A 16,394-nucleotide genomic window follows, 5' to 3' on the forward strand; every position below is an offset into this window, starting at 1 on the left:
GCTAGTGATTCGAAACAAACCTGTTGGACTTTAACCTGGTGTTGTAAGACTTCTTACTGTGCTCACTCCAGTCCAACGTCAGCATCTCCACATCATAAAAATCTAATGACGTTAAACAGCAAGTTACTGTGGATGTTAGATTCTGAAACAAAAACAGAAAATACTGGACAATCTTAGCAGGTCTGACAACATCTGTGGAGTAAGAAGGGAGCTAATGTTTCGAGTCTGCGTGGCTCTTTGTCAAAGCTTTTAGATAGCTTCTAGATATTGTTGTTGAAAACTCACCACTATTCTTAGAGGTCCCCTATACCAAAAAGGGCCGACATTTTAAATGGTGAACAGGGATTCTCACTCCCTGACTCCTATGCAGATTTAGGTGGGTGCTATTCAGTTCATACTATATTTTCAAGTTATCCCCCGGTATAACCCATATTTTCAAAGAAGAATTTTACCTACTTACCACTTAGTAGCATCAATGTCCTGGGTCCTGCATTGCTAAGTAAAGTAGGCTTAGGAATAACCACTGTTTAAGGTTAAAACTTTTAAGTTATTTTATTATTATATTTTTCCTTTTAAAAGCTGCAATCACTTTCTTTACAGAAAGGTAAAAAGATCTTGCATCTGGACCCTCCTGGTTGGTTGAAGGGACCTTCAGGCCCATCTTGACAATCAATCTTCTTTAAAGTCTGGTTGTCTTTAGATGTATTCGCTGGTTAGCTAGTTTGCTATGTCTTGTCGATCCCATGTACCGAGCTATGAGAGCTGACTCTGAGCTGACTCTGCCTCCTCTTTAAATTCTGGTCTTCCTTAGATGTATTAGCTGTTTTAGCTTGGCTGCTTTGCTCTGTCCCTTTCCCATGACCGAGCTGACTATAAGCTGACTCTGCTTGCTTCTCTTGTTCTTTCTCTGCTTCTCTGCCTCTCTGCCCCTTTCTCAGGGTTTATATATTTTTCTAACAGTTAAGTTTTTATGACTTTATTGTAAAGTAACTTTTATTTCACTTGGATTGTAAAAGGTGCCTTTAATCTCAATTTTTCTAATACAACTAAGTATTCATTTTGGGAATGACCTCAGCCCATAGATCTGATTACATTGTGTCCTTTGTGATGTTCAAAAATGCTTTGATTTCAATAGAGGTGTGAATTTTGGTTCCTGTCGTTTCTATAGTTTTATAATCGAATTGTGTCCCCAGCTCATAATTTTGACTTTGATTTGGGTCTAATTTGTGTTCTTGTAGACAGGTTGTCTCCAGTTTTCTTTAACTTATCTGATGTCAGCAGCGCTTCACACCTATAGATTGTCACTTAATTCAACTGAAAACCGCATCCATTCTTTTCCATCTGCTTACTAAGATAGTTAATTTCAATGAAGGTGTGAAACATTGCTTTTAGCTGTGTGCTAAAATCCACTTGGTTATGACTTGAAAGACCTGCCTGTTTTAAACATATCACCTAATTCAACTGAAAACTTTATCCATTCTTTTCCAGCTACTTAAAAATAATTAACTTCAATTAAGGCGTGAAATATTACTTTTAGCTGTTGTTGAAAATACGGAAAAATGTGTCATTTGAAACATGGAAGTCTGGCAATATCTGGTCTAAGAGAAACCTGAGCGGATACAGGGAAAGATCCCACGAAGGGTTAATAGCAGCTACAAAGAGCAGGATTATAAAATGCAGATTCTTTCTCCCAAACAGGCTTAGCAAACACAAGATTCTTGTATGAAGCCAAAAACAATGGCTCACACCTTCATTGAAAGTAACTATCTTAGTAAGCATCTGGAAAAGCATGGATGAAGGTTTCAATTGAATTAAGTGACGAATGTTTAAAACAGGCAGGTCTTTCAAGTTATAACCAAGTGAATTTTTAGCATACAGCTAAAAGCAATGTTTTACACCTTCATTGAAATTAAGTATCTTAGTAAACAGCTGGAAAGGAAAGGATGAGGTTCAGTTGAATTTGGTAACAATTCTAGGTGTGAAATTCTACTAACACCAAGTAAATTAAAGAAAATTGGAGACTATCAGTCTACGAGAAACATAATTTAAAGTCAAAATCAAAGGCAAAGTTACGAGCTGGGGACAATTGGAAAATTAAACTATTGAAATGACAGGAATTAAAAGTAACACCTCTATTGAAACCAAAGCACTTTTTGAATATCACAAAGGAACTTTTGAACATCACAAAGGACAATGTAGTCAGATTTGAGAGGTGAGACCATGCCCAAAATGAATACTTAGTTGTATTAGAATGTTTAGGTCAAAGATACTTTTTACAATCCAAGTGAAATAAGTTAATTTACAATAATGTCATAAAAACTGAATAATTATTAGAAAGAGAATATGAGACCAGAGCAGAACCAGATCCAGAACGAGGAGAACTCAGAGAGGAGAGAAGCATATTCAGCCTAGCCAGCTCGGTCGTGGGAAAGATGAGACAAGCAGCTGAGCTTAAACAGCTATACGTCTAAGGAAGACTAGAATTTAAACAGGAGTCAGAGTCAGCTGAGAGATAGCTAGCAGAGCCAGCTCTTATAGCTCAGTACATGGGATCGACAAGACACAGCAATGGAGCTAACCAGCGAATACATCTCAAGAAGACCAAACTTTAAAGAAGATTGAATGTCAAGGTGGGACCGAAGGTCCCTTCAACCAACCAGCAGGATCCAGAAGCAAGATATTTTTACCTTTCTGTAAAGAAAGTGATTTCAGCTTTTAAAAGAAAAAATATAATAATAAAATAACTTACTTTAACCTGAAATAGTGGTTATTCCTAAAGTCTACTTTACTTACTTAGCAATGCAGGACCCAGGATATCGATGCTACTAAGTGGTAAGTAGATAAAATCTTCAGTGAAGGTATGGGTTATACCGGGGGATAACTTGAAAATATAGTTTGACCTGAATAGCACCCACCAAAGCATGCATCGGAGTGAGGGAGTGATTATCCCTGTTCACCATGTCGGCACTTTTTGAGATAGGGGGAAATTCTAAGACTAAGGGTGAGTTTTCAAAAACACTGTATACTAAAATCCTGTTTTGTTTTGTTAGCCTTAGTCAAGCAGACTTAGCAAATTGCATTTTACAATCCTTCTCTGCAGCTGCCGTTAACCCTTCATGGGTTTTTTCCCTATATTCTCTCATGTTTCTCTTGGATCAGGTATTGCCAGACTTCCATGTTTCAAATGACACATCTTTCCATATTTTCAAACACAATATGACAGCTTTGTAGTTGTCTTAACTGTGGTCTTAAATGGTGTATCAAGCCACTCAGTTCAACGACAATTAGGGCTAGGCAATAAATGCTGGCCCAGCCAGCAATGCCCACACCCCATCAACGAATAAAAAAAGAAATTGCAATACTCCTGTCCTTTGGCACCACTTCAAGTTTAAGCAAACTGCAAAATTATGGTCAGTGCCTCTGAAAATTCCATTCTTATTTCCCTCCATATCCTTAAATATATCTTATCTGTTCCCACTGCCTTCTCAACAAGAAGAATAGACAGCCTGTCTAATATCCACTCTTTATCAATTTTAAATATTTCTATTTAAATATTAGTGTATTAATCACTTCCTCTTTCACCATGGCTGGGTAGCATCTCCTTCCTTGGTATTCATTTAGTGCCTTGGCTTTCCCTTATCAGTCCCCTTTTTTTGGTCCCTATCAGCCCTACTTCTCCACTTATCATCCTTTTACTATGTATATGCCTCTAGAAAACTTTGGAATTTCTTTTTATGTTGGCTGCCAATCTCTTCATGCTCCCTCCTTGCTTCTCTTATTTGTTTTCTCATTTACCCTCAGAATCTTTGATACGCAACCTGCTTCTCCATTGTATTATCCATCTGGCAACTCGTAAGCATACTTGACGGGGCCCAACTATCTCTACTTTGAAGATAATAATAATAACCTTTTATTGTCACAAGTATGAGCTTACTGTGAAAAGCCCCTAGTTGCCATATTCTGGCGCATGTTCAGGTAAGCTGGTACGGGAATTGAACCCATGCTGCTGGCCTTATACTGCATCACAAACCAGCTATCTAGCCCACTTAGCTAAACCAGCCCTCAAATTACCCATTGTTCATTTATTGTTTTTCCTGCCAACTTTTGATTTCAATTTATTCGCCCTAGATGCATTCTTACCCGAATGAAGTCGGCTTTCCCCCAGTTAATTATTCTTACTCCAGATTTTTCTTTGTCATTTTCCATAGTTAACCTAAATCTTATGATGCGATGATAACTATTCCCTAAATGTTCTCCTCCTGATAATTGTTCTACTTGGCCCACTTCATTCTCAGAAACTGGATCCAGCAGTACCTCCCCTCTTGTTGGATTGGACACATACTGCTGCAGAAATGTTTCCTGAACAAACGCGAGGAACTCTTGTCTCTCTTCCCTTTACACTGCTACTATTCCAGCCTATATTTGGATAATTAAAGACCCTCCTTATAGTTACTCTATAATCTTTACACCTTGCTGTAATTTCCTTGCAAATTTGTTGCTCTACATTCTTTCCACTAGTTGGTGGCCAGTAGACCATACAAAGCAGTGCAATTGCATCTTTTTATTCCTCGGCTTTAACTGATTAGATTCTGTCCTTGATGCCTTTGGAATATCATCTCTCTCTAGCACTGCAGTGGTCTGAACTCAATTCCAACACCCTTTTTTCTTACACCAGTTCCTACACCAATTTTTCTTGCTTTCCTATGTTCCCTGAACACCTTGTATCTAGGAATACCCATCCTGCTCTTCTTTGATCCAGGCTTCTGAATAGCCACATTATCATATCTCCAATTCTTACACCACTGGGCACTTTATGCGCCAGATACTTTTACCACTCCCCAAGTGTTTATCTAAGATATTTTCAGTTTACCCTATGTATTCACATTATTACTATTACCTCATCTATCCCATTCCCACCCTCAAGTCCCTAAGTACATTGATTTAGGCAGTCTGGAGGTCTCATCACCATCCATATCTTGTTCTCACTCCTGTCAGAGGAGTGTCAGGTAAATTATGTTGAACTGGAAATCATTCTGGCATCCTCTTTTCCCATTCTTTGGCATTGAATTGCTCTTTGTCAATTCCCGAATTGTAGAAATAGATTGCTGTCGGTTTATCCCACTCTTGACAGAGAAAATGAAGTCTGGGCTTGTCGCTATGTTGTTTGTTAACTTGTTCCGTTTCTAACTTTTTATTCAGACCTGAAGCAATCTTGTATCTAAGAAATCTCTTTCTCCAAAGCCCCAGTTATATGATTGATCTGACTTAGACTTAGAACATACAGTGCAGAAGGAGGCCATTCAGCCCATCGAGTCTGCACCCATCCATTTAAGCCCTCACTTCCACCCTATCCACATAACCCAATAACTCCTCCTAACCGTTTTGGTCACTAAGGGCAATTTACCATGACCAATCCACCTAACCTGCATGTCTTTGGACTGTGGGAGGAACCCGGAGGACCCGGCAGAAACCCACACAGACACGGGGAGAATGTGCAGACTCTGCACAGCCATTGGTCCTTGGTTAAGTCCAAATTAATCTGAAAGAGTGGATTTTTGGTCCATGGTTAGAGGTTTTAAATTGCAGGTTCAAGAGGTTTCTGAAAATTCAAGATGTGCCCCCTGTATGCTTCTGCACAATGTGTCGTCTTGTGTTTGCCGGTTTTGGCGGGCGACTGTAGCATTCACAATCTCAGCATTTATGTTTTTTCAACAATGGCTGCCTGGGTCAACTGGCTAGAGTCTTGCCCTCTTTAGTGCAATTTTGTGCCGCCCATGAATAACCTCAGCTGGTATGGAAATTGAATCCATCCTATCACTCCGCATCATGAACCAGCCATGCAGCGAGCTAATATTGGTGCATTAAAGGTCCAAGCCAGGAGCTGTCTCTATGCTTGCTGCTATACACAGCACTGTCCAACACTATAACCGAGCTGGGAAGGGGGGGGCGGGTGGAGGGAGGGGGGGGGAGGCGGGCGGACGGAGGGGGGGGGGGGCGGAGGGAGGGAGGGGGGGGGGGGGGCGGACGGAGGGGGGGGGCGGGCGGAGGGGGGGAGGGAGGGAGATGTTTACTACATCGCTTTGTGAGCAGTACTACACTCAGTCCCATGTTAACCCTTTAAGTACCAAAACCTTGTAGCATAAGTAAAAGTGGGGAATGTACCAGAGGATGTTCTATTTGTTTTTCAAAAGTAGAATTATTGAATGATTGCAGCAGTGAGCACCACAATAGTTTAGCCCATTCTGCTGGTGTTGGCTCCTTATAAGAGTAACTCACCAGGTCCCCAATTATCCAATTTCCTTACAAAGGGCTCATTGGAATTGCCCCACTGCATTGCATGCAGTCCATTCCGCATTCTAACCACATGCTGCACAAAAAAAGGCTTTCTTCATCTTACTGCTGCTTTTTTGCCAATCACCTTAAATCGATACTCTCTGGTTCTGGATCTGAAAACAAACAGGGAAATTTGCTCCCCAGCTTCCTCCCTGCCTTTTCAAAGAAGGCTTTTGCACTCTGGCTCGCCTCCGCAGTCCAGCATTTTAAGTCAGCGACAGTGGATTCAGGCCCTTAATTGCCATTTAAGTGGGCAGTTAAGGACCTTCATGGATCTAGTGGATTGTCTTACTGACCTCTCTTATTTTGGGGACCAAGTTGTGGGTCAGTGGGAAGGAAGTAGTCTGAGCATTCAACATACTTTACGTATACCCCTCCTCCACCTAAAATATGCACAGCGGTTGGCCATCAAATCCTGCAAATTGTCATACCTGAAATGTCCGGTTTCATCCAGCTTCAGAATTAAAACATGGAAGAACGAAAGTAAAATAACGTTGGTTGGGCAGCATGATGGTGCAGTGGTTAGCACTGCTACCTCACGGCACTGAAGTCCCAGGTTCGATCCTGGAAAATTAATGGGCAAGTATAATGGCAAACCCATTGGAGAAGCAGAGGGATTGAATTTTTATCTTGATAGGACTGTATATTGATTTAATAATGGTAAGTTGTTAAGCCAATTGACATTTGCCAGAAGTTGTCATTTTCATCTTGGTGGTCTTCGTGTTTGTTCAGAGATGCTGTCCCTTGTTTTTGTTCTGACTGTTATATTTTGGGATGGCAGTAACACTCCAGTAAGCATCTGGGTGTCCCTGGAGTTACTAGGAGAGGATTTGCTAAAAGGGCAACATTGGTGTACCAAAGAGTAAATGGATGAACAGGGAAAATAAATCTTGGCATATAGATTGGGAATAAAGGGAGGTGGGCGGTTTGACTGTGAAGCTTCTCTTTCTCCTGGCTGGGATAGAGAGCGAGCAGATGATTTGTTCAGCTGTGAACAAGAGGGCCTATGGTTAATTCCCCTCAAATGCTGCGGACCAATCTGTTCTAATGAAAGGCCATCAACCTGAAATGTTAGCTCTATTTCTCTCTCCATAGATACTTCCTGACCTGTTGAGTATTTCCAGAATTTTCTGCTTTTATTTCTGGCTTGTCAATGTTGCTTTATTGAGAGGAGAACTAATTGCTTGCTTTGTGGAAGGATGCAACAGTGTTGGTGGTAATGTTTCTTAGCCTCCAATATCTGGCCTTCAAGTACTGGCTCAAAATGGCCTTCAAACAAATGAGAATCATTTCTGTCCTCCATGATGCACTTGGCGTGGATACGATCAGGACTTTTCAATTCTACAAATGTAGTTGCACAAGAATCGCACAGGGGGGAGCCACATTGACATTGCTTCGTGTTTCAATGAAATAAGTGTTTCAGTGTAACAAAACTGAAAACAAAAGAGTAATTATTTAAAAATTGTATGCTTGCTTACTAGTTACCGACCAGCATTGTACAGCAATTAATGGTTTCCCTGAGATGGATAATTATTTTACTTTCAAATTTCAAAATATGCAGTGGAATAGATGCCATCCATTCATCTCTGAGATTTCAGTTTGATCCATCTTAGCTGGGAGGAGAGGGGGGACGGTTGAAACCTTTTTCTATCTGTTCACTATGGATTCTCAGCAACATTTTTCCAGTAGCTTCATCCCAGTTAATTCCCAACCCATAGCACAGAATTGCCAACAATTCAGTACCAGTTTCGCAAATTTGCCTGCATGCAGCATAATGATGGTGTGGAAAATAAAATTCTCACAATCAAACTGGTTTAAGGACACTGTTGAAGCAAAACACAATTAGCTTTACAGTGCACAGAATCCATGCTACATCAAACCACGGAGTGATAAATGCTGACAATAGGTGAAAAATTAGAAAAGTGATCAATCAATATTGATGCACGATCAATCACTACTGAAGCGAGATTGTAGTCCAATTGAAGGCTTTAATGACCAAGTAGTTACCCCAGCAGCTCTGGTACAGAATGACTGCTGTGGGTGGAACACAGATTCTTGTGCTCCGCTTGCTGGGCGGAACCAGCAGGCAGGTTCTACCACTCATACTACAGTATAAGGTACATCCCACCTAGGTACCGTGATACCTCTAACCCTAACCCTAATATAGCCTACCACAAATATCTATAATTATTCTGTTGCCTTTAAACTATTTCTCAAATCTGCTATACTTTGTTTCAATAATCTTTTATAATTTATCTGCATGTCAATAACATTTTTAGGTGAAGATATTCTTCTATTTTCATCTGACTTACTAATAATTTTGAACATGTACCCTAATGTTTGATGCATTAATCGGAATCAATAATTTAAATAAACTGCCAGAGTAAAATATTTAGCTAAGGAGTTATCTGTCTTTGATAAAACGGAAAAATAAATTTACTGTGAATAGGTTATTGATCCATAAATGTAAGCATATCCAAGTTTCTGCTGCCCATATCCTGGGCACGAATCAGCGACCCCATTGTACCCAGTGTGGCTCTGGGCGCAGCTAATGAATCACATGTGAGCCCCAAATCGGGCCCTGGGCCAGGCACCAAGCCGATCTCAAGTCACCCAACTCATTCCACCCGGAGCGAACAGATCTGCATATTTAAATGAGCTGTACCGGAATGCCGGATTCACCCAGCGCCTGGGATTCACTGGCTGCACCAGGGAGACCTCGTCAAGGTGCCGTCGTACTGAGCCACACAGATGTAGATTAGTCGTGATGGCAACTGGACGGGGGGTTTTCCAAGGCCATTGGAGACTCCGGGTGATTGGGTGTAGGGTGGCACCCTGGCACTCCCCTGGCACATGGGCACTAACGTGCACTCTGGCAGTGCCACTCGGGCACCCTGGAAGTCTACTCCAGGTGGGGACAGGGTGCTCTGGTGGCATTGCCAGGGTGCCCAAGTGCCAGGTTGGGCCCAGGGGGCCTTGCCAGATAGAGAGGGGTGGTATGGGCTTCCTGGGGCCTCCCCAAGGTTTGAGGAGTTGAGAGGGCCTGAAAGGGGGTGTGTGAAGATCGGGGCCACCGGACAAAATGACTCCCCAATCTGCAAGGAATCTTTCTTGCTGATGAGCTGGAGCTTTGACGGAAAGAATCTCCTGAGGACAAAAAGAACCACCAAAGTGTGTTGGATAGCAGGGTGTTTCTTGGCACTGCAGCCTCTTGAGAAACACCCGCTAAACGTGCCGTTCAGTGGACTTTGCTGAATCGCGTCCCCTAACTCTCACCAAATCCCTTTCACCCAAGACCCTTGTATTCACGGATTAATGTTGGCTCTCTGTTGGGCGATGCGTCCATTTTGAAAATTCTCCTCCTTGTTTTTAAATCTGTCGCCACACTTCATTTGATTATGCTCCTGTGAAGTGCCTTATTGGGGTTTCTTGTTATGTTGAACGTGCTATTATTACTTTATCACCATCTTTCTTGTCAACGTTTTCTTATAATGAATTTGCTCCCACACCCCATTTGTCTCTGACAGTCTTCTCTCACAAAATTATCTCCTGTGACCAACCCAGATACCTTGCTTTCCAATTAAATATAGGTGTCTTAATCACTATCAGCGTTTCCAATCGGGATAAGTTCACAGCTCCATCATCACAGGAAATTTGGAAAGACTTTTTGCTATCTATTTTTAAACAGCCATTTGGTGTCACTGTTGCCTCCCAGATACGCTGACATATTCCATGTTGAATTCTCACTGATTATTAAAGACATTGGACTTATGAGGTCTGAATTTATGACAAAGGTATCGGCATTAGTGAATATTTTGCCATAACCATGATTGTAATACATACAGAAATTGGGAAATATGAGAGTTAAAGCTGTTTGGTGCTTTTTGCCACTCCATTATTGCCAAGACATAGAGTGATAGCGATTTACAGCATGAATACAGTCCCTTCGGGCCAACTTGCCCATGCCGCCCAGTTTTTACCACTAAGCTAGTCCCAATTGGCCGCATTTGGCCTATATCCCTCTATGCCCATCTTTCCTATAAAACCGTCTAAATGTTTTTAAAAGACAAAATTGTGCCCGCCTCTACTACTGCCTCCAGCAGCTCATTCCAGACACTTGCCACCCTCTGTGTGAAAAAATTGCCCCTCTTGACCGTTTTGTGTATCTCCCCTCTCACCTTAAACCTATGCCCTATAGGTTTGGCAAAGAGTCGTTAGACTCGAAACGTCAGCACTTTTCTCTCCCTACGGATGCTGCCAGACCTGCTGAGATTTTGCAGCATTTTCTTTTTGGTAACTTTTTGGACACTTAAGGGGCAATTTATCATGGCCAATCCACCTAACCTGCACATCTTTGGACTGTGGGAGGAAACCGGAGCACCCGGAGGAAACCCACGCAGACACAGGGGGAAAGTGCAAACTCCACACAGACAGTGACCCACGGCTGGAATTGAACCTGAGTCTCTGGAACTGTGAGGCAGCAGTGCTAAACACTGTTCCACTCTGCTGCCCCAATCCCAAACCATCAAGTCCCGGTAGCATCCTAGTAAATCTTTTCTGCACTCTTTCTAGTTTAATAATTGCTGATTGCTCAGATGGAGCCCCTGAAGCAATTGTGATGAGCTGCAGGCGGGACATTTCTGTTTTGTTGTCTGTGAGAATACTTCAATATGATTGGTTGCTTATTGACATTACAGTAAGAAGTCTTACAACACCAGGTTAAAGTCCAACAGGTTTGTTTCAAACACGAGCTTTCGGAGCACGGCTCCTTCTTCAGGTGAATGGAAAGGCTTGCTCCAGAAATGTTTATATAGACACAGTCAGAGATGCCCCGGAATGCGAGCACCTGCAGGCAATCAAATCATCAAAGATGCAGAGAGAGAGGTAACTCCAGGTTAAAGAGGTGTGAATTGTCCCAAGCCAGTTCAGTCGGTAGGCCTCTGCAAGTCCAGGCTTGTTGGTGGGGGCCGAATGTAATGCGACATGAATCCCAGATCCCGGTTGAGTCCGCATTCATGCGTGCGGAACTTAGCTATAAGTTTTTGCTCAGCAATTTTGCGTTGTCGCGTCTCCTGAAGGCCTCCTTGTAGAATGCTGACCCGGAGATCAGAGGCTGAATGTCCTTGACTGCTGAAGTGTTCCCCAACTGGAAGGGAACAGTCCTGCCTGTTGATAGTTGCACGATGCCCGTTTATTCGTTGTCGCAGTGTCTGCATGGTCTCGCCAATGTACCACGCTTCGGGACATCCTTTCCTGCAGCGTATGAGGTAGACTACATTGGTCGAGTCGCACGAGTATGCGCCGCGTACCTGGTGGGTGGTGTTTCCACGTGTAATGGTGGTGTCCATGTCGATGATCTGGCATGTCTTGCAGAGATTACCCTGGCAGGGTTTTGTGGTGTTGTGGTTGCTGTTCTGAAGGCTGGGTAATTTGCTGCAAACAATGGTTTGTTTGAGGTTGCGCGGTTGTTTGAAGGCCAGTAGTGGGGGTGTGGGGATGACCTTGGCAAGATGTCCATCCTCGCTGATGATGTGTTGGAGGCTGCGAAGAAGATGTCGTAGTTTCTCCGCCCCAGGAAAGTACTGGACGACGAAGGGTACTCTGTCAGTGGTGTCCCGTGTTTGTCTTCTGAGGAGGTCGGTGCGGTTTTTTGCTGTGGCGCGGTGGAACTGTCGATCAATGAGTCGAGCGCCATATCCCGTTCGTACGAGGGCATCTTTCAGCATCTGTAGGTGTCTGTTGCGCTCCTCCTTGTCTGAGCAGATCCTGTGTATACGGAGGGCTTGTCCATAGGGGATGGCTTCTTTAATGTGTTTCGGGTGAAAGCTGGAGAAGTGGAGCATCGTGAGATTATCTGTGGGCTGACATATTGACATTACCGCTGCTGGCTGCCTGGAGATCCCCTTGACTTGGTGCCACAGTTAAATGGAAGGTGTGAATCCACTCTAGAGATTCCTCGAACTTGATGGATACCTTTTTTTGTGATCAGTCATGAACACTGTTGTTTCACCATTGTTTGAACTTTAATCTGCATATAGATTGGGCAAATCAAATTAGTCACAATATCACAGAGGAGGATTTCCTGGAGTGTATACGGGATTGTTTTCTTGATCAATACACTGAAGAACCAACTAGACAACAGGCCATCCTAGAATGGGTACTGTGTAATGAGAAAGAAATCATTGGCAACCTAGTTATGTGAGACCCCTTAGGGATGAGCGACCATAATATGATAGAATTTTTCATCAAGATGGAGAATGAAGTAGTTGATTCTGAGACTAGGATCTTATATCTAAATAAAGGAAACTACGATGATAAGAGGCGTGAGTTGGCTGTGATGGATTGGGAAACTTAAAGGGAGACGGTAGATAAGCAACAGCAATCGTTCAAGGATTGTCTGATGCAAAAGTAAAATGGGAAAGGTGGCCAAACCATGGGTTACAAGGGAAATTGGAGATTGATTAAAATGGGGACAATAGAGTATGCGAGTAAGCTTGCAGGGAACATAAGACTGATTGTAAACGTTTCTACAGGTATGTGAAGAGAAAAAGATTGGTGAAGATGAACGTAGGTCCCCGACAGTCAGAAACAGGGGAATTTATAATGGGAAACAAAGAAATGGCTGACCAACTAAATACGTAGTTCTGTCTTCACAAAGGTGAACACAAATAACATATCAGATATGTTGGGGAGCACAGAGTTTAGTGAGAGGGAGGAACTGAAGGAGATCAGTATCAGTAGAGGAATAGTATTGGGGAAGTTGATGGTATTGTAGACCAATAAATCTCCAGGGTCTGATAATCTACATCCCAGAGCACTTAAGGAAGTGGCTCTAGAAATAATGGATGCATTAGTGGTCATCTTCCATAGACTCTGGAACAGTTCCTACAGATTGGAAGGTAGCTACTGCAACCCCAATAGTTAAAAAGGGAGGTAGAGAGATGACAGGGAATTATAGACCAGTCAGCCTTATGTCGGTAGTAGGGAAAATTCTAGAATCCATTTTATAGCAGAGCACTTGGAAAACAGTGGCAGGATTGGACAGAGCCAGCATGGATTTACAAAAGGGAAATCATGCTTGGCAAATCTACCGGAATTCTTCAGGGATGTAACTAATATGATGAGGGAGAGCCAGTGGATGTGGTTCATTTGGACTTGCAGAAGTCCGGCATATAAGATTAGCGTATAAAATTAGAGCAGATGGGATTGGGGGTGGTATATTGAGATGATAGAAAAGTGGCTGGCAGACAATAAACAAAAAGTAGGAATAAAAGGATCTTTTTTTCAAATGGAGTACCACAGAGATCAGGGGCTGGATTCTCTGACCACCCCTGCCGGATCGGAGAATCGCCGGAGGGCGGCGTGAATCCTGCCCCCGCCGTCTCCTGAAGTCTCCAGCACCAGAGACGCGGCAGGGGCGGGAATCGCGCCGCACCTGTTGCCCCCCCCCCCCCCCCCGGCGATTCTTTGGCCCGCAATGGGCTGAAGTCCTGCTGCTTTCATGCCGGTCCTGCCAGCGGGAATCAAATCATCTCCCTTACCGGCGGGACTGGTGGCGCAGGCGGGCTCCGGGGTCCCAGGGGGCGCGGGGCGATCTGGTCCTAGGGGGTGTCCCCACGGTGGCCTGGCCCGCGATCGGGGCCTACCAATTGGCGGGCGGGCCTGTGTCATGTGGGCACTCTTTTCCTTCCGCGTTGGCCATAGCCTTCACGATGGCGGACGCGGAAGTGACCCCCTCCCCTGCGCATGCACGGGGATGACATCAGCAGCTGCTGATGCTCTGGCGCATGCGCAGACTTCCACCGGCCGGCGAAGTCCCTTTGCTCTCGGCTGGCATGGTGCCAAAGGCCTTTCCCGCCGGCCGGCGGGGCACCAATCACTCCGGCGCAGGCCTAGCCCCTCAAGGTTAGGGCTTGGCCCCTAAAGGTGCGGAGACCCGCGCCGGAGTGGTTCACGCAACTCCATCCCATCCGGGACTCCCCGCCCCGCCGGGTAGGGGGGAATCCCGGCCCAGTGCTGGGACCCCAGCTAATCACAATGGCCTGGATTCTCCGCCCATGATGCCAGAAATGCGCATTATGATCGGGGGAGAATCGGGTGTCGGTGTCCGCCAAAATACGAATGAAAAGTGAATGCCATGCTCCGGTCCCTCGCTGCTGGCAACAACACAATTTACACCCCATGCCGGCCTAGGAACGCAAAACTGGTATTTGCATGCATTTACATATGATCGCAGGGTTTGACCCAGTATTCTCCAGGTCTTCACGATGCTCCGCCCCTGTCAGGTGGAAGTCACACAGGCACGGTTCACAGCAAGTATTTCAAACTAGGGACTGGGTGTCATGGTGAGGGAGAGAGAAGCTACAAAAAGGTTTTAAAATTGTTATAACATGTTTAAAAATTGTAGGGTTTGCTGGGGGGCTGCCAGGACTGGGGACAGTAGCGGGGAGTCAACTTTGTGACAGAGCAATGGCTTTGGGAATCCCCTCGGGATCCGGGTGGCCGGGCACGGACCGCTATTACTGTGATATTTGTTTTAAAAGCTACAAGTTACAGGCCCCTGGCTGCTCATTCTGCTGACTGCTCACTGTAAATGTTCACAGAGCCTCTGGTCATTTGGGTGCCCACCCAGGCCTCCCCTCCAGATACCCTCAGACCCCAGCTGACCCATCAGCAGGATGGGCGTGGCCAAGCTCAATCAGTGGCACACCAGGTGCTGCCACTCCTCAGTGCCGTCATCAGAAACACAGCCCCACTGCAGGGGAAGCAGGGGAATAGCAGAGCTCACCCCAACCAAAGGACAGATGCACCGTGGCCTTTGGCACCCTCCCTGGCACACTGCCCCTCTCAGGGCAGAGGCCTCAACAGTGACATGATCAGCTAGCCCACTCACAAGGCCACCAGCTGTCTCCAATCCCTGTCCGCTGCACCCCTGCTGTCATCCATCCTACCCCCGGTCAGGTTGATACAACCTGTGTGTCACACCCAGTACCCACATCACATTGCAGCTACGCAGGTGTCCACCTCCGCTTGCCAACCTAATTTATGGGAGCCCCCACACAAGTCTCCAAGCATGGAGGTTATTGGTGGCATGCCGTGAAATTCTCCACCGCCCAACCAGGTGCCGCCCTGCTGACAGGATAACCCACAGCCCACCCAGTGAGGACACCGATAGTAGACCCCACCGGAGGCAACAGGACAGGGGTCGCAGAGCCTATCGCTGAAAAGGGTTGTGGCAACAACTGGTACCCCCTGTCGACAGGGATGGGTTTTGCAGATAGAGACTCCCTGGTGACACTCACTGATGGGGTCAGGGGTGCAATATGGATGATATCATATTGGTGGGATGGCTGAGTAAGAGTAGCTTTGGGTGTGGGGGCACCATATGTGCCAGATGATGGCATACCTGGCACTGAGGTGGTATGGACGAGGACACCTGCTTTCGGTGGCCATCAAGGTGACAGTCATCCTAAACGTCTTTGCCTCGGGGTCCTTCCAGGCACAGAGTGGAGACTTGTCTGGGATATCGCAGACATCCGCGCCATTACAGATGCCCAATATATGCAGGCACAAAGACACGAAAAAAGGAATGAAAACAGACGAACCATGTACTGGAAATGACAACAGTAAACCCAGCCCTGTCGACCCTGCAGAGTCCTCCTTACTAACATCTGGGGGCTTGTGCCAACGTTGGGAGAGCTGTCCCACAGACCAGTCAAACAACAGCCTAACAGTCATACTCACAGAATCATACCTTACAGACAATGCCCCACAGACGCCTATTACTATTCCTGGATATGTCTTGTCTCACTGGCAGGACAGGCCGAGCACAGGTGACGGCACAGTGGTATACAGTTGGGAGGGCATTGTCCTGGGAGTGCTCAACATCAACACTGGACCCCATTATGTCTCGTGGCTTCAGATTAAACATGGGCAAGGAAACCTCCGGCTGATTACCACGTACCGGCTACCATCAGCTGATGAATCAGTACTCGTCCATGTCTTTTTGTAAAACGCATTTTATTCAACCTTGTATCAAAGTAGGTTACTGCAAATAAACA

Source organism: Scyliorhinus canicula, chromosome 10 (assembly GCF_902713615.1).
Source record: "Scyliorhinus canicula chromosome 10, sScyCan1.1, whole genome shotgun sequence".
Taxonomy (NCBI): Eukaryota; Metazoa; Chordata; class Chondrichthyes; order Carcharhiniformes; family Scyliorhinidae; genus Scyliorhinus; species Scyliorhinus canicula.